We start from the raw sequence: 24,423 nt of genomic DNA, 5'->3' as shown, positions 1-24,423 counted from the left end.
CTGAGCATGTGGAGAGATGTTCGTTCACCTAGCACCAAGGGAACGGGTTGCAGGAGAAAATTTTACTCTGGCTTCTCAGACTGTTTCTTAGAGCCTGTTTGAAGACCCTGCAGTTTTCACTGTAAAATCGATTTGGGGCGATTACCTCCCCATATATATGTATGGAGTGGAATTTGCAACTGAAAATATACATTGTGATCCCAACAAGCTAAATGATGTACGGCTTCACACACACTTATCTCTCAGAACTGAGCATGTGGAGAGTCGTTCGTTCACCTAGCACCAAGTGAACGGGTTGTAGGTGAAACATTTTCTCTTGTATCTATGTCTGTTTCCTAGTGCCGGTTTGAATTTCCTGCAGTTTTCACTATAAAACCGAGTTGGAGCTCGTACCTCACCTATATATGTATGGAGTGGATTTTGCAACTGAAAATAAACTTTATGTTCCCAACAAGCTAGGTGAATGACGGCTTTCACACACACTTATCTCTCAAAACTGAGCATGTGGAGAGACTTTCCTTCATCTAGCACCAAGGGAACAGGTTGCAGGAGAAACTTATACTCTGGTTTCTCAGTCTGTTTCCTAGTGCCGGTTTGAATTTCCTTCCGTTTTCACTGTAAAACCGAGTTGGAGCTAGAACCTCCCCATATATATGTATGGAGTGGAGTTTGCAACTGAAAAGAACCTTTGTGTTCCCAACAAGCTAGGTGAAGGACGGCTTTAACACACACTTATCTCTCAGAACTGAGCATGTGGAGAGACGTTCGTTCACCTACCACCTAGCGAACGGTTTGCAGTAGAAACTTTTACTCTGGTTTCACAGTCTGTTTCCTAGTTCCGGTTTGAAGTTCCTGTAGTTTTCACTGTAAAACAGAGTTGGTGATAGTACCTCCCCATATATATGTGTGGATTGGAGTTTGCAACAGAAAAGTAACTTTGTGTTCCCAACATTCTAGGTGAAGGACGGCTTTCACACACAAATATCTCTCAGAACTGAGCATGTGGAGAGACGTCCGTTCACCTAGCACCAAGGGAACGGGTTGCAGGAGAAACTTTTACTCTGGTTTCTCAGTCTGTTTCCTAGTGCCGGTTTGAAGTTCCTGCAGTTTTCACTGTAAAACCGAGTTGGAGTAAGAACCTCCCCATATATATGTATGGAGTGGAGTTTGCAACTGAAAAGAAACTTTGTGTTCCAAACAAGTAAGGTGAATGACGGCTTTCACACACACACATCTCTCAGAACTGAGCATGTGGAGAGACGTTGGATCACATAGCACCACGGGAACGGGATGCAAGAAAAACTATTACTCTGGTTTCTCAGTATGTTTCCTAGTGCCAGTGTGAATTTCCTGCAATTTTCACTTTAAAACCAGGTTGGAGCTAGTACCTCCCCATATATATGTATGGAGTGGAGTTTGCAACAGAAAAGAAACTTTGTGTTCCCAACAAGCTAAATGAAGGACGGCTTTCACACACATATCTCTCAGAACTGAGCATGTGGAGAGACGTTTGTTCAACTAGCACCAAGGGAACGGGTTGCAGGAGAAACTTTTACTCTGGATTCTCAGTCTATTTCCTACTGCCAGTGTGAATTTCCTGCAGTTTTCCCTGGAAAAACGAGTTGGATTAAGTACCACGCCATATATATTTATGGAGTGGAGTTTGCAACTGAAAAGAAAATTTGTGTTCCCAACAAGCTAAATGAAGGACGGCTTTCACACACATATCTCTCAGAACTGAGCATGTGGAGAGACGTTCGTTCATCTAGCACCAAGGGAACGGTTTGCAGGAGAAAATTTTACTCTGGTATCTCAGTCTGTTTCCTAGTGCCGGTTTGAATTTCCTGCAGTTTTCTCTGTAAAACCGAGGTGGAGCTAGTACCTCCACATATATATGTATGGAGTGGAGTTTGCAACTGAATAGAAACTTTGTGTTCCCAACAAGGTAAGTGAAGGACGGCTTTCACACAATTATCTCTCAGAACTTTGCATGTGAAGAGACGTTCATTCAACTAGCACCATGGGAACTGGTTGCAGGAGGAACTTTTACTCTGGGTTCTCAGTCTGTTTCCTAGTGCCTGTTTGAAATTCCTGCAGTTTTCACTGGAAAACCGAGTTCGAGTAAGTACCTCCCCATATATATTTATGGAGTACAGTTTGAAACGGAAAAGAACTTTGTGTTCATAACAAGCTTGTTGAAGGATGGCTTTCACACACATATCTCTCAGAACTGAGCATGTGAAGAGACGGTCGTTCAACTTGCACCAAGGGAACGGGTTGCAGGAGATACATTTACTGTGGTTTCTCAGTCTGTTTCCTAGTTCCGGTTTGAAGTTCCTGCAGTTTTCACTATAAAACCGAGTTGGAGCTCGAACATCCCCATATATATTTATGGAGTGGAGTTTGCAACTGAAAAATAACTTTGTGTTCCCAACAAGCTTGGAAAAGACGGCTTTCACACACAATTATCTCTCAGAACTAAGCTTGTGGAGAGACGTTCGTTCATCTATCACCAAGGGAACGGGTTACAGGAGAAACTATTATTCTGGTTTCTCAGTCTGTTTCCTAGTGCCGGTTTTAAGTTCCTGCAGTTTTCACTGTAAAACCGAGTTGGAGCTATTACCTCCCCGTATATATGTATGGAGTGGAGTTTGCAACTGAAAAGAAACTTTGTGTTCCCAACAAGCTAGGTGAAGGACGGCTTTCACACACATATCTCTCAGTAGTGAGCATGTGGATAGACGTTCATTCAACTAGCACCAATGCAACGGGTTGCAGGAAGAACTTTTACTCTGGGTTCTCAATCAGTTTCCTAGTGCCGGTTTGAAGTTCCTGCAGTTTTCACTGTAAAAGAGAATTGGAACATGTACCTCCCCATATATATGTATGGAGTGGGTTTTGCCACTGAAAAGAAACTTTGTGTTCCCAACAGGCTAGGTGAAGGACGGCTTTCACACACATATCTCTCAGAACTGAGCATGTGGAGAGACGTTCGTTCATCTAGCACCAAGGGATCGGGTTACAGGAGAAACTTTTACTCTGGTTTCTGAGTCTGTTTCCTAGTGCCGGTTTGAAGTTAAGGTAGTTTTCACTGTAAAACCGAGTTGGAGCTAGTACCTCCCCATATATATGTATGGAGTGGATTTTGCAACTGAAAAGAAACTTTGTGTCCCCAACAAGCTAGTTGAAGGACGGCATTCACACACACTTATCTCTCAGAAATGAGCATGTGGAGAGGTGTACGTTCACCTAGCACCAAGGGAACGGGTTGCAGGAAAAAATTTTATTCTGGCTTCTCAGACTGTTTCTTAGAGCCGGTTTGAAGATCCTGCAGGTTTCACTGTAAAATCGATTTGGAGCTATTACCTCCCCATATATATGTATGGAGTGGAATATGCAACTGAAAATATACATTGTGTTCCCAACAAGCTAAGTGATGTACGGCTTAACACACAATTATCTCTCAGAACTGAGCATGTGGAGAGTCGTTCGTTCACCTAGCACCAAGGGAACGGGTTACAGGAGAAACTTTTACTCTGGTTTCTCAGTCTGTTTCCTCGTGCCGGTTTGAATTTCCTGCAGTTTTCACTGTAAAACCGAGTTGAAGATAGAATCTCCCCATATATATGTATGGAGTGGAGTTTGCAACTGAAAATAAGCATTGTATTCCCAACAATCTAGTTTAAGTACGGCTTTCACACATATATCTCTCAGAAATGAGCATGTGGAGAGACGTTCGTTCACCTAGCACCAAGGGAACGGGTTGCAGTAGAAACTTTTACTCTGGTTTCTGAGTCTGTTTCCTAGTGCCGGTTTGAAGTTAAGGCAGTTTTCACTGTAAAACCGAGTTGGAGCTAGTACCTCCCCATATATATATATGGTGTGGATTTTGCAAGTGAAAAGAAACTTTGTGTTCCCAACAAGCTATTTGAAGGACGGCTTTCACACACACTTATCTCTCAGAACTGAGCATGTGGAGAGATGTTCGTTCACCTAGCACCAAGGGAACGGGTTGCAGGAGAAAATTTTACTCTGGCTTCTCAGACTGTTTCTTAGAGCCTGTTTGAAGACCCTGCAGTTTTCACTGTAAAATCGATTTGGGGCGATTACCTCCCCATATATATGTATGGAGTGGAATTTGCAACTGAAAATATACATTGTGATCCCAACAAGCTAAATGATGTACGGCTTCACACACACTTATCTCTCAGAACTGAGCATGTGGAGAGTCGTTCGTTCACCTAGCACCAAGTGAACGGGTTGTAGGTGAAACATTTTCTCTTGTATCTATGTCTGTTTCCTAGTGCCGGTTTGAATTTCCTGCAGTTTTCACTATAAAACCGAGTTGGAGCTCGTACCTCACCTATATATGTATGGAGTGGATTTTGCAACTGAAAATAAACTTTATGTTCCCAACAAGCTAGGTGAATGACGGCTTTCACACACACTTATCTCTCAAAACTGAGCATGTGGAGAGACTTTCCTTCATCTAGCACCAAGGGAACTGGTTGCAGGAGAAACTTATACTCTGGTTTCTCAGTCTGTTTCCTAGTGCCGGTTTGAATTTCCTTCCGTTTTCACTGTAAAACAGAGTTGGAGCTAGAACCTCCCCATATATATGTATGGAGTGGAGTTTGCAACTGAAAAGAACCTTTGTGTTCCCAACAAGCTAGGTGAAGGACGGCTTTAACACACACTTATCTCTCAGAACTGAGCATGTGGAGAGACGTTCGTTCACCTACCACCTAGCGAACGGTTTGCAGTAGAAACTTTTACTCTGGTTTCACAGTCTGTTTCCTAGTTCCGGTTTGAAGTTCCTGTAGTTTTCACTGTAAAACAGAGTTGGTGATAGTACCTCCCCATATATATGTGTGGATTGGAGTTTGCAACTGAAAAGTAACTTTGTGTTCCCAACATTCTAGGTGAAGGACGGCTTTCACACACAAATATCTCTCAGAACTGAGCATGTGGAGAGACGTCCGTTCACCTAGCACCAAGGGAACGGGTTGCAGGAGAAACTTTTACTCTGGTTTCTCAGTCTGTTTCCTAGTGCCGGTTTGAAGTTCCTGCAGTTTTCACTGTAAAACCGAGTTGGAGTAAGAACCTCCCCATATATATGTATGGAGTGGAGTTTGCAACTGAAAAGAAACTTTGTGTTCCAAACAAGTAAGGTGAATGACGGCTTTCACACACACACATCTCTCAGAACTGAGCATGTGGAGAGACGTTGGATCACATAGCACCACGGGAACGGGATGCAAGAAAAACTATTACTCTGGTTTCTCAGTATGTTTCCTAGTGCCAGTGTGAATTTCCTGCAATTTTCACTTTAAAACCAGGTTGGAGCTAGTACCTCCCCATATATATGTATGGAGTGGAGTTTGCAACAGAAAAGAAACTTTGTGTTCCCAACAAGCTAAATGAAGGACGGCTTTCACACACATATCTCTCAGAACTGAGCATGTGGAGAGACGTTTGTTCAACTAGCACCAAGGGAACGGGTTGCAGGAGAAACTTTTACTCTGGATTCTCAGTCTATTTCCTACTGCCAGTGTGAATTTCCTGCAGTTTTCCCTGGAAAAACGAGTTGGATTAAGTACCACGCCATATATATTTATGGAGTGGAGTTTGCAACTGAAAAGAAAATTTGTGTTCCCAACAAGCTAAATGAAGGACGGCTTTCACACACATATCTCTCAGAACTGAGCATGTGGAGAGACGTTCGTTCATCTAGCACCAAGGGAACGGTTTGCAGGAGAAAATTTTACTCTGGTATCTCAGTCTGTTTCCTAGTGCCGGTTTGAATTTCCTGCAGTTTTCTCTGTAAAACCGAGGTGGAGCTAGTACCTCCACATATATATGTATGGAGTGGACTTTGCAACTGAATAGAAACTTTGTGTTCCCAACAAGGTAAGTGAAGGACGGCTTTCACACAATTATCTCTCAGAACTTTGCATGTGAAGAGACGTTCATTCAACTAGCACCATGGGAACTGGTTGCAGGAGGAACTTTTACTCTGGGTTCTCAGTCTGTTTCCTAGTGCCTGTTTGAAATTCCTGCAGTTTTCACTGGAAAACCGAGTTCGAGTAAGTACCTCCCCATATATATTTATGGAGTACAGTTTGAAACGGAAAAGAACTTTGTGTTCATAACAAGCTTGTTGAAGGATGGCTTTCACACACATATCTCTCAGGACTGAGCATGTGGAGAGACGTTCGTTCATCAAGCACAAAGGGAACGGGTTACAGGAGAAATTTTTCTCTGGTTTCTGAGATTGTTTCCTAGTGCCGGTTTGAATTTCCTGCAGTTTTCACTGTAAAATAGAATTGGAACATGTACCTCCCCATATATATGTATGGAGTGGGGTTTGCCACTGAAAAGAAACTTTGTGTTCCCAACAGGCTAGGTGAAGGACGGATTTCACACTCACTTATCTCTCAGAACTGAGCATGTGGAGAGACGTTCGTTCACCTAGCATCTAGGGAACGGGCTGCAGGTGAAACTTTTACTCTGGTTTCTCAGTCTGTTTCCTAGTGCCGGTTTGAAGTTCCTGCAGTTTTCACTGTAAAACAGAATTGGAGCTAGTACCTCCCCATATATATGTATGCATTGGAATTTGTACGCTGAAAAGAAAATTTGTGTTCGCATCAAGCTCGTTGAAGGACAGCTTTCACACACATATCTCTCAGAACTGAGCATGTGAAGAGACGGTCGTTCAACTTGCACCAAGGGAACGGGTTGCAGGAGATACATTTACTGTGGTTTCTCAGTCTGTTTCCTAGTTCCGGTTTGAAGTTCCTGCAGTTTTCACTATAAAACCGAGTTGGAGCTCGAACATCCCCATATATATTTATGGAGTGGAGTTTGCACCAGAAAAATAACTTTGTGTTCCCAACAAGCTTGGAAAAGACGGCTTTCACACACAATTATCTCTCAGAACTAAGCTTGTGGAGAGACGTTCGTTCATCTATCACCAAGGGAACGGGTTACAGGACAAACTATTATTCTGGTTTCTCAGTCTGTTTCCTAGTGCCGGTTTGAAGTTCCTGCAGTTTTCACTGTAAAACCGAGTTGGAGCTATTAAATCCCCGTATATATGTATGGAGTGGAGTTTGCAACTGAAAAGAAACTTTGTGTTCCCAACAAGCTAGGTGAAGGACGGCTTTCACACACATATCTCTCAGTAGTGAGCATGTGGATAGACGTTCATTCAACTAGCACCAATGCAACGGGTTGCAGGAAGAACTTTTACTCTGGGTTCTCAATGAGTTTCCTACTGCCGGTTTGAAGTTCCTGCAGTTTTCACTGTAAAAGAGAATTGGAACATGTACCTCCCCATATATATGTATGGAGTGGGGATTGCCACTGAAAAGAAACTTTGTGTTCCCAACAGGCTAGGTGAAGGACGGCTTTCACACACATATCTCTCAGAACTGAGCATGTGGAGAGACGTTCGTTCATCTAGCACCAAGGGATCGGGTTACAGGAAAAACTTTTACTCTGGTTTCTGAGTCTGTTTCCTAGTGCCGGTTTGAAGTTAAGGTAGTTTTCACTGTAAAACCGAGTTGGAGCTAGTACCTCCCCATATATATGTATGGAGTGGATTTTGCAACTGAAAAGAAACTTTGTGTCCCCAACAAGCTAGTTGAAGGACGGCTTTCACACACACTTATCTCTCAGAAATGAGCATGTGGAGAGGTGTACGTTCACCTAGCACCAAGGGAACGGGTTGCAGGAAAAAATTTTATTCTGGCTTCTCAGACTGTTTCTTAGAGCCGGTTTGAAGATCCTGCAGGTTTCACTGTAAAATCGATTTGGAGCTATTACCTCCCCATATATATGTATGGAGTGGAATATGCAACTGAAAATATACATTGTGTTCCCAACAAGCTAAGTGATGTACGGCTTCACACACAATTATCTCTCAGAACTGAGCATGTGGAGAGTCGTTCGTTCACCTAGCACCAAGGGAAAGGGTTACAGGAGAAACTTTTACTCTGGTTTCTCAGTCTGTTTCCTCGTGCCGGTTTGAATTTCCTGCAGTTTTCACTGTAAAACCGAGTTGAAGATAGAATCTCCCCATATATATGTATGGAGTGGAGTTTGCAACTGAAAATAAGCATTGTATTCCCAACAATCTAGTTTAAGTACGGCTTTCACACATATATCTCTCAGAAATGAGCATGTGGAGAGACGTTCGTTCACCTAGCACCAAGGGAACGGGTTGCAGGAGAAACTTTTACTCTGGTTTCTGAGTCTGTTTCCTAGTGCCGGTTTGAAGTTAAGGCAGTTTTCACTGTAAAACCGAGTTGGAGCTAGTACCTCCCCATATATATATATGGTGTGGATTTTGCAAGTGAAAAGAAACTTTGTGTTCCCAACAAGCTAGTTGAAGGACGGCTTTCACACACACTTATCTCTCAGAACTGAGCATGTGGAGAGACGTTCGTTCACCTACCACCTAGCGAACGGTTTGCAGTAGAAACTTTTACTCTGGTTTCACAGTCTGTTTCCTAGTTCCGGTTTGAAGTTCCTGTAGTTTTCACTGTAAATCAGAGTTGGTGATAGTACCTCCCCATATATATGTGTGGATTGGAGTTTGCAACTGAAAAGTAACTTTGTGTTCCCAACATTCTAGGTGAAGAACGGCTTTCACACACAAATATCTCTCAGAACTGAGCATGTGGAGAGACGTCCGTTCACCTAGCAGCAAGGGAACGGGGTGCAGGAGAAACTTTTACTCTGGTTTCTCAGTCTGTTTCCTAGTGCCGGTTTGAAGTTCCTGCAGTTTTCACTGTAAAACCGAGTTGGAGTAAGAACCTCCCCATATATATGTATGGAGTGGAGTTAGCAACTGAAAAGGAACTTTGTGTTCCAAACAAGTAAGGTGAATGAAGGCTTTCACACACACTTATCTCTCAGAACTGAGCATGTGGAGAGACGTTGGATCATATAGCACCACGGGAACGGGATGCAGGAAAAACTATTACTCTGGTTTCTCATTATGTTTCCTAGTGCCAGTGTGAATTTCCTGCAATTTTCACTTTAAAACCAGGTTGGAGCTAGTACCTCCCCATATATATGTATGGAGTGGAGTTTGCAACAGGAAAGAAACTTTGTGTTCCCAACAAGCTAAATGAAGGACGGCTTTCACACACTTATCTCTCAGAACTGAGCATGTGGAGAGACGTTTGTTCAACTAGCACCAAGGGAACGGGTTGCAGGAGAAACTTTTACTCTGGATTCTCAGTCTATTTCCTAGTGCCGTTTTGAAGTTCCTGCAGTTTTCCCTGGAAAAACGAGTTGGATTCAGTACCACGCCATATATATGTATGGAGTGGAGTTTGCAACTGAAAAGAATCCTTGTGTTCCCAACAAGCTAGGTGAAGGACGGCTTTCAAACACATATATCTCCCAGTACTGAGCATGTGGAGAGACGTTCGTTCATCTAGCACCAAGGGAACGGTTTGCAGGAGAAAATTTTACTCTGGTATCTCAGTCTGTTTCCTAGTGCCGGTTTGAATTTCCTGCAGTTTTCTCTGTAAAACCGAGTTGGAGCTAGTACCTCCACATATATATGTATGGAGTGGAGTTTGCAACTGAATAGAAACTTTGTGTTCCCAACAAGGTAGGTGAAGGACGGCTTTCACACAATTATCTCTCAGAACTTTGCATGTGAAGAGACTTTCATTCAACTAGCACCATAGGAACTGGTTGCAGGAGGAACTTTTACTCTGCGTTCTCAGTCTGTTTCCTAGTGCCTGTTTGAAATTCCTGCAGTTTTCACTGGAAAACCGAGTTCGAGTAAGTACCTCCCCATATATATTTATGGAGTACAGTTTGAAACGGAAAAGAACTTTGTGTTCATAACAAGCTTGTTGAAGGATGGCTTTCACACACATATCTCTCAGGACTGAGCATGTGGAGAGACTTTCGTTCATCAAGCACAAAGGGAAAGGGATACAGGAGAAATTTTTCTCTGGTTTCTGAGTTTGTTTCCTAGTGCCGGTTTGAATTTCCTGCAGTTTTCACTGTAAAATAGAATTGGAACATGTACCTCCCCATATATATATATGGAGTGGGGTTTGCCACTGAAAAGAAACTTTGTGTTCCCAACAGGCTAGGTGAAGGACGGATTTCACACTCACTTATCTCTCAGAACTGAGCATGTGGAGAGACGTTCGTTCACCTAGCATCTAGGGAACGGGCTGCAGGTGAAACTTTTACTCTGGTTTCTCAGTCTGTTTCCTAGTGCCGGTTTGAAGTTCCTGCAATTTTCACTGTAAAACAGAATTGGAGCTAGTACCTCCCCATATATATGTATGCATTGGAATTTGTACGCTGAAAAGAAAATTTGTGTTCGCATCAAGCTCGTTGAAGGACAGCTTTCACACACATATCTCTCAGAACTGAGCATGTGAAGAGACGGTAGTTCAACTTGCACCAAGGAAACGGGTTGCAGGAGATACATTTACTGTGGTTTCTCAGTCTGTTTCCTAGTGCCGGTTTGAAGTTCCTGCAGTTTTCACTGTAAAACCGAGTTGGAACTCGAACATCCCCATATATATTTATGGATTGGAGTTTGCAACTGAAAAATAACTTTGTGTTCCCAACAAGCTTGGAAAAGACAGCTTTCACACACAATTATCTCTCAGAACTAAGCTTGTGGAGAGACGTTCGTTCATCTATCACCAAGGGAACGGGTTACAGGAGAAACTATTATTCTGGTTTCTCAGTCTGTTTCCTAGTGCCGGTTTGAAGTTCCTGCAGTTTTCACTGTAAAACCGAGTTGGAGCTATTAACTCCCCGTATATATGTATGGAGTGGAGTTTGCAACTGAAAATAAATTTGTGTTATCAACAAGCTAGGTGAAGGACGGCTTTCACACACATATCTCTCAGTAGTGAGCATGTGGATAGACGTTCATTCAACTAGCACCAATGGAACGGGTTGCAGGAAGAACTTTTACTCTGGGTTCTCAATCAGTTTCCTAGTGCCGGTTTGAAGTTCCTTCAGTTTTCACTGGAAAACCGATTTGGAGTAAGTACCTCCCCATATATATTTATGGAGTGGAGTTTGAAACGGAAAAGAATTTTGTGTTCCCAAAAAGCTAGGTGAAGGACGGGTTTCACACACATATCTCTCAGAACTGAGCATGTGGAGAGACGTTCGTTCATCTAGCACCAAGGGAACGGGTTACAGGAGAAATTTTACTCTGGTTTTTGAGTCTGTTTCCTAGTGCCGGTTTGAAGTTAAGGTAGTTTTCACTGTAAAACCGAGTTGGAGCTAGTACCTCCCCATATATATGTATGGAGTGGATTTTGCAACTGAAAAGAAACTTTGTGTCCCCAACAAGCTAGTTGAAGGACGGCTTTCACACACACTTATCTCTCAGAAATGAGCATGTGGAGAGGTGTTCGTTCACCTAGCACCAAGGGAACGGGTTGCAGGAAAAAATTTTATTCTGGCTTCTCAGACTGTTTCTTAGAGCCGGTTTGAAGATCCTGCAGGTTTCACTGTAAAATCGATTTGGAGCTATTACCTCCCCATATATATGTATGGAGTGGAATATGCAACTGAAAATATACATTGTGTTCCCAACAAGCTAAGTGATGTACGGCTTCACACACAATTATCTCTCAGAACTGAGCATGTGGAGAGTCGTTCGTTCACCTAGCACCAAGGGAACGGGTTACAGGAGAAACTTTTACTCTGGTTTCTCAGTCTGTTTCCTCGTGCTGGTTTGAATTTCCTGCAGTATTCACTGTAAAACCGAGTTGAAGCGAGAATCTCCCCATATATATGTATGGAGTGGAGTTTGCAACTGAAAATAAGCATTGTATTCCCAACAATCTAGGTTAAGTACGGCTTTCACACATATAACTCTCAGAAATGAGCATGTGGAGAGACGTTCGTTCACCTAGCACCAAGGGAACGGGTTGCAGGAGAAACTTTTACTCTGGTTTCTGAGTCTGTTTCCTAGTGCCGGTTTGAAGTTAAGGCAGTTTTCACTGTAAAACCGAGTTGGAGCTAGTACCTCCCAATATATATATATGGTGTGGATTTTGCAAGTGAAAAGAAACTTTGTGTTCCCAACAAGCTATTTGAAGGACGGCTTTCACACACACTTATCTCTCAGAACTGAGCATGTGGAGAGATGTTCTTTCACCTAGCACCAAGGGAACGGGTTGCAGGAGAAAATTTTACTCTGGCTTCTCAGACTGTTTCTTAGAGCCTGTTTGAAGACCCTGCAGTTTTCACTGTAAAATCGATTTGGGGCGATTACCTCCCCATATATATGTATGGAGTGGAATTTGCAACTGAAAATATACATTGAGATCCCAACAAGCTAAATGATGTACGGCTTCACACACACTTATCTCTCAGAACTGAGCATCTGGAGAGACGTTCTTTCACCTAGCACCAAGGGAACGGGGTGCAGGAGAAACTTTTACTCTGGATTCTCAGTCTGTTTCCTAGTTCCGGTTTAAAGATAATGCAGTTTTCACTGTAAAACCGAGTTGGAGCTAGTACCTCCCCATATATATGTATGGAGTGGAGTTTCAAACTGAAAAGAAACTTTGTGTTCCCAACAAGCTAGGTGAAGTATGGCTTTCACACACAACTATCTCTCAGAACTGAGCATGTGGAGAGACGTTTGTTCAACTAGCACCAAGGGAACGGGTTGCAGGAGAAACTTTTACTCTGGTTTCTCAGTCTGTTTCCTAGTGCCTGTTTGAAGTTCCTGCAGTTTTCACTGTAAAACCGAGTTGGTGCTAGTACCTCCCCATATATATGTATGGAGTGGAGTTGGCAACTGAAAAGAAACTTTGTGTTCCCAAGATTCTAGGTGAAGGAAGTCATTTACCCACACTTATCTCTCAGAACTTAGCATGTGGTGAGACGTTGGTTCACCTAGCACAAAGGGAAAGGGTTGCAGGTGTTACTTTTACAATGGTATCTCAGTCTGCTTCATAGTGCCGGTTTGAAGTTCCTGCAGTATTCACTGTAAAACCGAGTTGGAGCTAGTAACTCCCCCTATATATATATGGAGTGGAATTTGCAACTGAATAGAGACTTTTTGTTCAAATAATCTAGGTGAAGGACGGCTTTCACACACATATCTCACAGAACTGAGCATGTCGAGAGAAGTTCATTCAACTAGCACCAAGGGAACCGGTTGCAGGGGAAACTTTTACACTGGGTTCTCAGTCTGTTTCCTAGTGCCGGTTTGTAGTTCCTGCAGTTTTCAGTGGAAAACCGAGTTGGAGCTAGTACCTCCCCCTATATATGTATGGAGTGGAGTTTGCAACTGAAAAGGAACTTTGTGTTCCCAACATGCTAGGTGAAGTACTGCTTTCACACAAACTTATCTCTCAGAACTGAGCATGAAGATAGACTTTCGTTCACCTAGCACCAAGGGAACGGTTTGCAGGAGAAACATTTACTCTTGTATCTCAGTCTGTTTCCTAGTGTCGGTTTGAATTTCCTGCAATTTTCACTGTAAAGTCGAGTTGGAGCGAGTACCTCCCCTATATATATATGGAGTAGAGTTTGCAACTTAAAAGAAACTTTATGTTCCCAACAAGCTAGGTGAAGGACGGCTATCAACACACTTATCTCTCAGAACTGAGCATGTGGAGAGAAGTTCCTTCATCTAGCACCAAGGGAACTGGATGCAGGAGAAACTTTTACACTGGTTTCTCATTCTATTTCCTAGTGCCGGTTTGAATTTCCTGCAGTTTTCACTGTAAAACCGAGTTGGAGCTAGTACCTCCCCATATATATGTGTGGAGTGGAGATTGCAACAGAAAAGTAACTTTGTTTTCCCAACATTCTAGGTGAAGGACGGCTTTCACACACACTTATCTCTCAGAACTGAGCATCTGGATAGACGTTCTTTCACCTAGCACCAAGGGAACGGGGTGCAGGAGAAACTTTTACTCTGGTTTCTCAGTCTGTTTCCTAGTTCCGGTTTAAAGTTCCTGCAGTTTTCACTGTAAAACCGTGTTGGATCTTGTACCTCCCCCTATATATGCATGGAGTGGACTTTGCAAATGAAAATAAGCATTGCGTTCCCAACAAGCTAGTTGAAGGACGGCTTTCACACACAAATATCTCTCAGAACTGAGCATGTGGAGAGACGTTCGTTCATCTAGCACCAAGGGAACGGTTTGCAGGAGAAATTTTACTCTGGTTTCTCAGTCTGTTTCCTAGTGCCGGTTTGAATTTCCTGCAGTTTTCACTTGAAAACTGAGTTGGAGTAAGAACCTCCCCATATATATGTATGGAGTGGAGTTTGCAACTGAAAAGAATCTTTGTGTTCCCAACAAGCTAGGTGAAGAACGGCTTTCACACACACTTATCTCTCAGAACTGAGCATGTGGAGAGACATTCCTTCATCTAGCACCAAGGGAACTGGATGCAGGAGAAATTTTTACACTGGTTTCTCATTCTATTTCCTAGTGCCGGTTTGAATGTCCTGCAGTTTTCACTGTAAAACCGAGTTGGTGCTAGTACCTACCCATATATATGTATGGAGTGGAATTTGCAACTGAAAAGATACTTTGTGTTCCCTACAAGCTAGGTGAAGGACGGCTTTCACACACAATTATTTCTCAGAACTGAGCATGTGGAGAGAGTTTAGTTAACCTAGCACCAAGTGAAAGGGTTCCAGGAGAAATTTTACTCTGTTTTCTCAGTCTGTTTCCTAGTGCCGTTTTGAAGTTCCTGCAAATTTCACTGTAAAACCGAGTTGGTGATAGTACCTCCCCATATATATGTGTGGAGTGGAGTTTGCAACAGAAAAGTAGCTTTGTTTTCCCAACATTCTAGGTGAAGGACGGCTTTCACACACACTTATCTCTCAGAACTGAGCATCTGGAGAGACGTTCTTTCACCTAGCACCAAGGGAACGGGGTGCAGGAGAAACTTTTACTCTGGATTCTCAGTCTGTTTCCTAGTTCCGGTTTAAAGTTAATGCAGTTTTCACTGTAAAACCGAGTTGGAGCTAGTACCTCCCCATATATATGTATGGAGTGTGGTTTCAAACTGAAAAGAAACTTTGTGTTCCCAACAAGCTAGGTGAAGTGTGGCTTTCACACACAACTATCTCTCAGAACTGAGCATGTGGAGAGACGTTTGTTCAACTAGCACCAAGGGAACGGGTTGCAGGAGAAATTTTACTCTGGTTTCTCAGTCTGTTTCCTAGTGCCTGTTTGAAGTTCCTGCAGTTTTCACTGTAAAACAGAGTTGGTGCTAGTACCTCCAAATATATATGTATGGAGTGGAGTTGGCAACTGAAAAGAAACTTTGTGTTCCCAAGATTCTAGGTGAAGGACGTCTTTTACCCACACTTATCTCTCAGAACTTAGCATGTGGTGAGACGTTGTTTCACCTAGCACAAAGGGAAAGGGTTGCAGGTGTTACTATTACACTGGTATCTCAGTCTGCTTCATAGTGCCGGTTTGAAGTTCCTGCAGTATTCACTGTAAAACCGAGTTGGAACTAGTAACTCCCCCTATATATATATGGAGTGGAATTTGCAACTGAATAGAGACTTTTTGTTCAAATAATCTAGGTGAAGGACGGCTTTCACACACATATCTCACAGAACTGAGCATGTGCAGAGAAGTTCATTGAACTAGCACCAAGGGAACCGGTTGCAGGGGAAACTTTTACACTGGGTTCTCAGTCTGTTTCCTAGTGCCAGTTTGTAGTTCCTGCAGTTTTCACTGGAAAACCGAGATGGAGCTAGTACCTCCCCCTATATATGTGTGGAGTGGAGTTTGCAACTGAAAAGGAACTTTGTGTTCCCAAAATGCTAGGTGAAGTACTGCTTTCACACAAACTTATCTCTCAGAACTGAGCATGAGGATAGACGTTCGTTCACCTAGCACCAAGGGAACGGTTTGCAGGGGAAACATTTACTCTTGTATCTCAGTCTGTTTCCTAGTGTCGGTTTGAATTTCCTGCAATTTTCACTGTAAAGTCGAGTTGGAGCGAGTACCTCCCCTATATATATGTGGAGTAGAGTTTGCAACTTAAAAGAAAATTTATGTTCCCAACAAGCTAGGTGAAGGACGGCTATCAACACACTTATCTCTCAGAACTGAGCATGTGGAGAGACGTTCCTTCATCTAGCACCAAGGGAACTGGATGCAGGAGAAACTTTTACACTGGTTTCTCATTCTATTTCCTAGTGCCGGTTTGAATTTCCTGCAGTTTTCACTGTAAAACCGAGTTGGAGCTAGTACCTCCCCATATATATGTGTGGAGTGGAGTTGGCAACAGAAAAGTAACTTTGTTTTCCCAACATTCTAGGTGAAGGACGGCTTTCACACACACTTATCTCTCAGAACTGAGCATCTGGATAGACGTTCTTTCACCTAGCACCATGGGAACGGGGTGCAGGAGAAACTTTTACTCTGGTTTCTCAGTCTGTTTCCTAGTTCCGGTTTAAAGTTCCTGCAGTTTTCACTGTAAAACCCTGTTGGATCTTGTACCTCCCCCTATATATGCATGGAGTGGACTTTGCAACTGAAAATAAGCATTGCATTCCCAACAAGCTAGTTGAAGGACGGCTTTCACACACAAATATCTCTCAGAACTGAGCATGTGGAGAGACGTTCGTTCATCCAGCACCAAGGGAACGGTTTGCAGGAGAAATTTTACTCTGGTTTCTCAGTCTGTTTCCTAGTGCCGGTTTGAATTTCCTGCAGTTTTCACATGAAAACTGAGTTGGAGTAAGAACCTCCCCATATATATGTATGGAGTGGAGTTTGCAACTGAAAAGAATCTTTGTGTTCCCAACAAGCTAGGTGAAGAACGGCTTTCACACACACTTATCTCTCAGAACTGAGCATGTGGAGAGACGTTCCTTCATCTAGCACCAAGGGAACTGGATGCAGGAGAAATTTTTACACTGGTTTCTCATTCTATTTCCTAGTGCCGGTTTGAATTTCCTGCAGTTTTCACTGTAAAACCGAGTTGGAGCTACTACCTACCCATATATATGTATGGAGTGGAATTTGCAACTGAAAAGATACATTGTGTTCCCTACAAGCTAGGTGAAGGACGGCTTTCACACACAATTATCTCTCAGAACTGAGCATGTGGAGAGAGTTTCGTTAACCTAGCACCAAGAGAAAGGGTTCCAGGAGAAATTTTACTCTGTTTTCTCAGTCTGTTTCCTAGTGCCGTTTTGAAGTTCCTGCAAATTTCACTGTAAAACCGAGTTGGTGATAGTTCCTCCCCATATATATGTATGGAGTGGAGTTTGCAACAGAAAAGTAGCTTTGTTTTCCCAACATTCTAGGTGAAGGACGGCTTTCACACACACTTATCTCTCAGAACTGAGCATCTGGAGAGACGTTCTTTCACCTAGCACCAAGGGAACGGGGTGCAGGAGAAACTTTTACTCTGGATTCTCAGTCTGTTTCCTAGTTCCGGTTTAAAGTTAATGCAGTTTTCACTGTAAAACCGAGTTGGAGCTAGTACCTCCCCCTATATATGTATGGAGTGGAGTTTGCAACTGAAAAGAAACTTTGTGTTCCCAACAAGCTAGGTGAAGTATGGCTTTCACACACAACTATCTCTCAGAACTGAGCATGTGGAGAGACGTTCGTTCAACTTGCACCAAGGGAACGGGTTGCAGGAGAAACTTTTACTCTTGTATCTCAGTCTGTTTCCTAGTGTCGGTTTGAATTTCCTGCAATTTTCACTGTAAAGTCGAGTTGGAGCGTGTACCTCCCCTATATATATATGGAGTAGAGTTTGCAACTTAAAAGAAACTTTATGTTCCCAACAAGCTAGGTGAAGGACGGCTACAACACACTTATCTCTCAGAACTGAGCATGTGGAGAGAAGTTCCTTCATCTAGCACCAAGGGAACTGGATGCAGGAGAAACTTTTACACTGGTTTCTCATTCTATTTCCTAGTGCCGGTTTGAATTTCCTGCAGTTTTCACTGTAAAACCGAGTTGGAGCTAGTACCTCCCCATATATATGTGTGGAGTGGAGTTTGCAACAGAAAAGTAACTTTGTTTTCCCAACATTCTAGGTGAAGGACGGCTTTCACACACACTTATCTCTCAGAACTGAGCATCTGGATAGACGTTCTTTCACCTAGCACCAAGGGAACGGGGTGCAGGAGAAACTTTTACTCTGGTTTCTCAGTCTGTTTCCTAGTTCCGGTTTAAAGTTCCTGCAGTTTTCACTGTAAAACCGGGTTGGATCTTGTACCTCCCCCTATATATGCATGGAGTGGACTTTGCAACTGAAAATAAGCATTGCGTTCCCAACAAGCTAGTTGAAGGACGGCTTTCACACACAAATATCTCTCAGAACTGAGCATGTGGAGAGACGTTCGTTCATCCAGCAACAAGGGAACGGTTTGCAGGAGAAATTTTACTCTGTTTTCTCAGTCTGTTTCCTAGTGCCGGTTTGAATTTCCTGCAGTTTTCACATGAAAACTGAGTTGGAGTAAGAACCTCCCCATATATATGTATGGAGTGGAGTTTGCAACTGAAAAGAATCTTTGTGTTCCCAACAAGCTAGGTGAAGAACGGCTTTCACACACACTTATCTCTCAGAACTGAGCATGTGGAGAGACGTTCCTTCATCTAGCACAAAGGGAACTGGATGCAGGAGAAATTTTTACACTGGTTTCTCATTCTATTTCCTAGTGCCGGTTTGAATTTCCTGCAGTTTTCACTGTAAAACCGAGTTGGAGCTAGTACCTCCCCATATATATGTGTGGAGTGGAGTTTGCAACAGAAAAGTAACTTTGTTTTCCCAACATTCTAGGTGAAGGACGGCTTTCACACACACTTATCTCTCAGAACTGAGCATCTGGATAGACGTTCTTTCACCTAGCACCAAGGGAACGGGGTGCAGGAGAAACTTTTACTCTGGTTTCTCAGTCTGTTTCCTCGTGCCGGTTTGAATTTCCTGCAGTTTTCACTGTAAAACCGAGTTGGAGCTACTAGCTACCCATATATATGTATGGAGTGGAATTTGCAACTGAAAAGATACTTTGTGTTCCCTACAAGCTAGGTGAAGGACGGCTTTCACACACAATTATCTCTCAAAACAGAGCATGTGGAGAGAGTTTCGTTAACCTAGCACCAAGTGAAAGTGTTCCAGGAGAAATTTTACTCTGTTTTCTCAGTCTGTTTCCTAGAGCCGTTTTGAAATTCCTGCAAATTTCACTGTAAAACCGAGTTGGTGATAGTACCTCCCCATATATATGTGTGGAGTGGAGTTTGCAACAGAAAAGTAGCTTTGTTTTCCCAACATTCTAGGTGAAGGACGGCTTTCACACACACTTATCTCTCAGAACTGAGCATTTGGAGAGACGTTCTTTCACCTAGCACCAAGGGAACGGGGTGCAGGAGAAACTTTTACTCTGGATTCTCAGTCTGTTTCCTAGTTCCGGTTTAAAGTTAATGCAGTTTTCACTGTAAAACCGAGTTGGAGCTAGTACCTCCCCATATATATGTATGGAGTGGAGTTTCAAACTGAAAAGAAACTTTGTGTTCCCAACAAGCTAGGTGAAGTATGGCTTTCACACACAACTATCTCTCAGAACTGATCATGTGGAGAGACGTTTGTTCAACTAGCACCAAGGGAACGGGTTGCAGGAGAAACTTTTACTCTGGTTTCTCAGTCTGTTTCCTAGTGCCTGTTTGAAGTTCCTGCAGTTTTCACTGTAAAACCGAGTTGGTGCTAGTACCTCCCCATATATATGTATGGAGTGGAGTTGGCAACTGAAAAGAAACTTTGTGTTCCCAAGATTCTAGGTGAAGGACGTCTTTTACCCACACTTATCTCTCAGAACTTAGCATGTGGTGAGACGTTGGTTCACCTAGCACAAAGGGAAAGGTTTGCAGGTGTTACTTTTACACTGGTATCTCAGTCTGCTTCATAGTGCCGGTTTGAAATTCCTGCAGTATTCACTGTAAAACCGAGTTGGAGCTAGTAACTCCCCCTATATATATATGGAGTGGAATTTGCAACTGAATAGAGACTTTTTGTTCAAATAATCTAGGTGAAGGACGGCTTTCACACACATATCTCACAGAACAGAGCATGTGGAGAGAAGTTCATTGAACTAGCACCAAGGGAACCGGTTGCAGGGGAAACTTTTACACTGGGTTCTCAGTCTGTTTCCTAGTGTCGGTTTGTAGTTCCTGCAGTTTTCACTGGAAATCCGAGTTGGAGCTAATACCTCCCCCTATATATGTATGGAGTGGAGTTTGCAACTGAAAAGGAACTTTGTGTTTCCAACATGCTAGGTGAAGTACTGCTTTCACACAAACTTACCTCTCAGAACTGAGCATGAGGATAGACGTTCGTTCACCTAGCACCAAGGGAACGGTTTGCAGGGGAAACATTTACTCTTGTATCTCAGTCTGTTTCCTAGTGTCGGTTTGAATTTCCTGCAGTTTTCACTGTAAAACCGAGTTGGAGCTAGTACCTCCCCATATATATGTGTGGAGTGGAGTTTGCAACAGAAAAGTAACTTTGTTTTCCCAACATTCTAGGTGAAGGACGGCTTTCACACACACTTATCTCTCAGAACTGAGCATCTGGATAGGCGTTCTTTCACCTAGCACCAAGGGAACGGGGTGCAGGAGAAATTTTTACTCTGGTTTCTCAGTCTGTTTCCTAGTTCCGGTTTAAAGTTCCTGAAGTTTTCACTGTAAAACCGAGTTGGATCTTGTACCTCCCCCTATATATGCATGGAGTGGACTTTGCAACTGAAAATAAGCATTGCGTTCCCAACAAGCTAGTTGAAGGACGGCTTCCACACACAAATATCTCTCAGAACTGAGCATGTGGAGAGACGTTCGTTCATCTAGCACCAAGGGAACGGTTTGCAGGAGAAATTTTACTCTGGTTTCTCAGTCTTTTTCCTAGTGCCGGTTTGAATTTCCTACAGTTTTCACTTCAAAACTGAGTTGGAGTAAGAACCTCCCCATATACAAGTATGGAGTGGAGTTTGCAACTGAAAAGAATCTTTGTGTTCCCAACAAGCTAGGTGAAGAACGGCTTTCACACACACTTATCTCTCAGAACTGAGCATGTGGAGAGACGTTCCTTCATCTAGCACCAAGGGAACTGGATGCAGGAGAAATTTTTACACTGGTTTCTCATTCTATTTCCTAGTGCCGGTTTTAATTTCCTGCAGTTTTCACTGTAAAACCGAGTTGGAGCTGCTAGCTACCCATATATATGTATGGAGTGGAATTTGCAACTGAAAAGATACTTTGTGTTCCCTACAAGCTAGGTGAAGGACGGCTTTCACACACAATTATCTCTCAGAACTGAGCATGTGGAGAGAGTTTCGTTAACCTAGCACCAAGTGAAAGGGTTCCAGGGGAAATTTTACTCTGTTTCTCAGTCTGTTTCCTAGTGCCGTTTTGAAGTTCCTGCTAATTTCATGTAAAACCGATTTGGTGATAGTACCTCCCCATATATATGTATGGATTGGAGTTTGCAACAGAAAAGAAGCTTTGTTTTCCCAACATTCTAGGTGAAGGACGGCTTTCACACACACTTATCTCTCAGAACTGAGCATCTGGAGAGACGTTCTTTCACCTAGCACCAAGGGAACGGGGTGCAGGAGAAACTTTTACTCTGGATTCTCAGTCTGTTTCCTAGTTCCGGTTTAAAGTTAATGCAGTTTTCACTGTAAAACCGAGTTGGAGCTAGTACCTCCCCATATATATGTATGGAGTGGAGTTTCAAACTGAAAAGAAACTTTGTGTTCACAACAAGCTAGTTGAAGTATGGCTTTCACACACAACTATCTCTCAGAACTGAGCATGTGGAGAGACGTTTGTTCAACTTGCACCAAGGGAACGGGTTGCAGGAGAAACTTTTACTCTGGTTTCTCAGTCTGTTTCCTAGTGCCTGTTTGAAGTTCCTGCAGTTTTCACTGTAAAACCGAGTTGGTGGTAGTACCTCCCCATATATATGTATGGAGTGGAGTTGGCAACTGAAAAGAAACTTTGTGTTCCCAAGATTCTAGGTGAAGGACGTCTTTTACCCACACTTATCTCTCAGAACTTAGCATGTGGTGAGACGTTGGTTCACCTAGCACAAAGGGAAAGGGTTGCAGGTGTTACTTTTACACTGGTATATCAGTCTGCTTCATAGTGCCGGTTTGAAGTTCCTGCAGTATTCACTGTAAAACCGAGTTGGAGCTAGTAATTCCCTCTATATATATATGGAGTGGAATTTGCAACTGAATAGAGACTTTTTGTTCAAATAATCTAGGTGAAGGACGGCTTTCACACACATATCTCACAGAACTGAGCATGTGGAGAGAAGTTCATTGAACTAGCACCAAGGGAACCGGTTGCAGGGGAAACTTTTACACTGGGTTCTCAGTCTGTTTCCTAGTGCCGGTTTGTAGTTCCTGCAGTTTTCACTGGAAAACCGAGTTGGAGCTAATACCTCCCCCTACATATGTATGGAGTGGAGTTTGCAACTGAAAAGGAACTTTGTGTTCCCAACATGCTAGGTGAAGTACTGCTTTCACACAAACTTATCTCTCAGAACTGAGCATGAGGATAGAAGTTCGTTCACCTAGCACCAAGGGAACGGTTTGCAGGGGAAACATTTACTCTTGTATCTCAGTCAGTTTCCTAGTGTCGGTTTGAATTTCCTGCAGTTTTCACTGTAAAACCGAGTTGGAGCTATTACCTACCCACATATATGTATAGAGTGGAGTTTGCAACTGAAAAGAAACTTTGTGTTCCCAACAATCTAGTTGAAGGACGGCTTTCACACTCACTTATCTCTCAGAACTGAGCATGTGGAGAGACGTTCGTTCACCTAGCACCAAGGGAAAGGGTTGCAGGAGAAACTTTTACTCTGGTTTCTCAGTCTGTTTCTTAGTGCCGGTTTGAAGTTCCTGCAGTTTTCACTGTAAAACCGAGTTGGAGCTAGTACCTCCCCATATATATGTGTGGAGTGGAGTTTGTAACTGAAAAGAAATTTGTGTTCGCAACAAGCTAATTGAAGGACAGCTTACACTCACCTATCTCTCAGAACTGAGCATGTGAAGAGACGTTCGTTTAACTAGCACCAAGGGAACTGGTTTCAGGGGAAACATTTACTCTGGGTTCTCAGTCTGTTTCTTAGTGCCGGTTTGAAGTTCCTGCAGTTTTCACAGTAAAACCGAGATGGAGCTAGTAACTCCCCATATATATGTATGGAGTGGAGTTTGTAACTGAAAAGAATCTTTGTGTTCGCAACAAGCTAGTTGAAGGACAGCTTTCAAACACATATCTCTCAGAACTGAGCATGTGAAGAGACGTTCGTTCAACTAGCATCAAGGTAACGGGTTGCAGGGGAAACTTTTACTCTGGGTTCTCAGTCTCTTTCCGAGTGCCGGTTTGAAGTTCCTGCAGTTTTCACTTGAAAACATAGTTGGAATAAGAACCTCCCCATATATATGTATGGTGTGAAGTTTGCAACTGAATAGAAACTTTTTGTTCTCAACAAGATAGGTGAAGGCGGTTTTCACACACACTTATCACTCAGAACTGAGCATGTGGAGAGACGTTGGTTCACCTAGCTACAAGGGAACTGGTTGCAGGAAAAACTATTACTGTGGTATCTCAGTATGTTTCCTAGTGCCGGTTTGAAGTTCCTGCAGTTTTCACTGTAAAACCGATTTGGATCTAGTACATCCCCCTATATATGCATGGAGTGGAGTTTGCAACTGAAAATAAGAATTGTGTTCCCAACAAGCTAGGTGAAGAACGGCTTTCACACACACTTATCTCACAGAACTGAGCATCTGGATAGACGTTCTTTCACCTAGCACCAAGGGAACGGGGTGCAGGAGAAACTTTTACTCTGGTTTCTCAGTCTGTTTCCTAGTTCCGGTTTAAATTTCCTGCAGTTTTCACTGTAAAACCGAGTTGGATCTTGTACCTCCCCCTATATATGCATGGAGTGGAGTTTGCAACAGAAAAGTAACTTTGTTTTCCCAAAATTCTAGGTGAAGGACGGCTTTCACACACACTTATCTCTCAGAACTGAGCATCTGGATAGACGTTCTTTCACCTAGCACCAAGGGAACGGGGTGCAGGAGAAACTTTTACTCTGGTTTCTCAGTCTGTTTCCTAGTTCCGGTTTAAAGTTCCTGCAGTTTTCACTGTAAAACCGAGTTGGATCTTGTACCTCCCCCTATATATGCATGGAGTGGACTTTGCAACTGAAAATAAGCATTGCGTTCCCAACAAGCTAGTTGAAGGACGGCTTTCACACACAAATATCTCTCAGAACTGAGCATGTTGAGAGACGTTCGTTCATCTAGCACCAAGGGAACGGTTTGCAGGAGAAATTTTACTCTGGTTTCTAAGTCTGTTTCCTAGTGCCGGTTTGAATTTCCTGCAGTTTTCA

The sequence above is a fragment of the Camelus bactrianus genome, chromosome 8 (genome assembly GCF_048773025.1).
Source record: "Camelus bactrianus isolate YW-2024 breed Bactrian camel chromosome 8, ASM4877302v1, whole genome shotgun sequence".
Taxonomy (NCBI): domain Eukaryota; kingdom Metazoa; phylum Chordata; class Mammalia; order Artiodactyla; family Camelidae; genus Camelus; species Camelus bactrianus.
Note: the sequence above shows the minus strand (reverse complement) of the source record.